We start from the raw sequence: 2,672 nt of genomic DNA, 5'->3' as shown, positions 1-2,672 counted from the left end.
AAATTAGGGGATTTGAAGTTATGGAAGATTTTAAAAAATTTAAGAAACATTTCAAATTTTAAAATTATGCATGGATATCTTTTATCTGCTTGATACATCAAGTTCGATCAAATATGATAGGTTTTTTTTTTTTTTTTAAATGAAAAATAAACTTTGGTTCAGTCAATTAAAAAGGCTTCTGAATTTGTTTAATTGATAAGGAGGGAAATTTTGTTAAATTCCTTTTCAAATATCAAATTTGATTAATTTATAGTTCCTCTTTTTTTTAAAAAAAATAAAATTATATTACGATTGATTTTTCATAGAGAAAAATATTTCCAGAAATAAATTTTTAATTATTATACCCTAATCATAAAAAATTAATTATCTAATTTTGATTATCATTTCCATCATACCTAACTTCATCTTATTATCCTTCATTGAGCCTCAATCCTTTACTTATACTTCATTTAACTTATTGCTACTTTCATTTATGCTTCAAGCAAATTTTTTTTCCATCATATTTCACTTAACTAACTTATAATACCTGTTTATTCAACTTTACCTCATTTAACCTATTTAATTATTTAACTTATATCTAATATTCCCTAAGTCTATACTTTTATATTCATTCTAGAGTTTAATCTTCTTGCATATGGCATAATTTTACTTACTTTTACAATAAATCAATAACCTGAAAGTATGCATATTTTTTTTTCAAATTTCCTGAAATATATGAAAGTTTTGTAACTATTATCTTGCAATAATTTGCAACTTTGAAAGGATTAAACTTTGATCATTTTTAAAATTAAAAAATTTTTGACATATTTGAAATGAAATACAAGCATTAATTAGAAATCTAATCTAAAAAAAAAGATCTAATTTAGAAATCTAATTTACGAAATGAAACAATTAACAAATAGTAGCACTAAACATATTAATTAATGTAATTTCTTTTTTTTTTTCCAGCCAATCGATATCACTTTTTTCTGTGATAATTTATCAATGCACTTGATAAAAATCATTTTGCAAATTTTACAAATGTATTTTTTATTTTTTCAATGAAAAATTTTAAATAATTATAAATTTGTAATAAAGAGATTTTAACTGAAAAAAAGAAAAAAAAATGCAAACCCATTTTATCCCTTTTTATCCATTTTTAAGCAAAACTACAAATCTCTAAAAATTTGCATATTTCCAATGATAATATCAATTTATAACTAATTATACAATTATTTTGTGGTAGCCTAAAAAGTCAATGTGAAAAAGACTGATAATAAAATAATTAGTATTTGGTGCTTTAATTAATCTTTGATCTATGAAAAGTAAAATTATAAACTTTATTGTATCAAACATGAAAGCATTAAAATGAGAAAATTTTTGTTGCATTGAATACGCAGAATTAATTGGCATTATAATTAGTGGAAAATGTTTCAACTTTCAAATTCGACAAATTTGAAAGATTGTAATTATTCGATTAAATTTAATTCTATTTTTAAATTGAATTAAAATAAATTTAAAAAAATTAAATTAAATTGAATTCTATTAAATTAAAGTCTTTTTTTTTCCTTTTACATCTAAATCAGATTGAGATTAATTAAACCGTACAAATTAATGATTTGCTGAAAAATTAAAGAAAAAGAAAACAAGAAATTAATCGAAATTTTAAAATATATATAAAAAAAAAAGAAACGAAACGAAACGATAGATCATTAGTTGAGGAAAAAAAAGTTGAGAGAAGATAGAAAACAATTTAAATTCATTAATATTATTCAATCTAACTTGTCAAAACTTAGCTTCTAATTTTACTTATCGTAATCTTGCTTTTTTTTTCTTTCTTTCTTTCTTTCTCTCTTATGTCCACTTTCTCGCCTTTTTTTTGATCATTTTTATTTGATTGATATTTTTTAAAGTCTTTTTTGAAGTGGTACTCTTGAAGTAGTATTGGCTGGTGATTACGTCAACAACCATTTTGTCATTAAATTATCGTTGACAACTAACAACTTTTTATTATCTGAATAAATTTTTCCAAATCAAACTTTTTTTCTTCCCTCTTCCTCTTTCTCTCTCTCCCTTACTTTCATTTTTCGTTCCTTTTTTTTTTTGTTTTGGAATAATACTAAATGAATTACTTTCGAATAATTTGAAAGAGAGAATTTTTTTTTTTTTTTTGTGTTACAATTTTTTAAAAGGATGAAAAGAGAAGGAAGAAAAAAATTGCAACAAAAATTTGTGGAAATTTCGTTAATTTAATTTGAATGATTATCAAATGATAAGTGTAAAATTTATTTAAATTTAAAAAAACGACGAGTTCAAATTTTTGCTTAATTCGAATGATTACTCAAATGATAAGCATTAATTTCAATTTAATTAACATTTAAATAGGAGACGGTAGTTGCAAAGTTTCAAATAAAAGTTTGAGGATTGTCACAAAAAATATGCAAATCAAGCATTTCTCAAAGTATAATCAATTGAATGGAATGAGACATAAATGTGTTAATTAATAAAAGATAGTTAAAAAGCTGACAAATTAACTAAATTTAAAAGGAACAAAGTTTTATTCATTTTTTTTTTTTTTTGGTATTAAATAGGACTTTTTTCAAGTGTAAGACTATTTAATAATTTTGAACTTTCTCGCATTGATCCATTAATTGACTGATTAGTTCGTTAATTTATTTATTGATTAGTTAATT

Source organism: Loa loa (genome assembly GCF_000183805.2).
Source record: "Loa loa unplaced genomic scaffold supercont3.91, whole genome shotgun sequence".
In the NCBI taxonomy this organism is placed as follows: Eukaryota; Metazoa; Nematoda; class Chromadorea; order Rhabditida; family Onchocercidae; genus Loa; species Loa loa.
The sequence above is the reverse complement of the archived record's forward strand: the minus strand, read 5'-3'. Positions refer to the sequence as shown.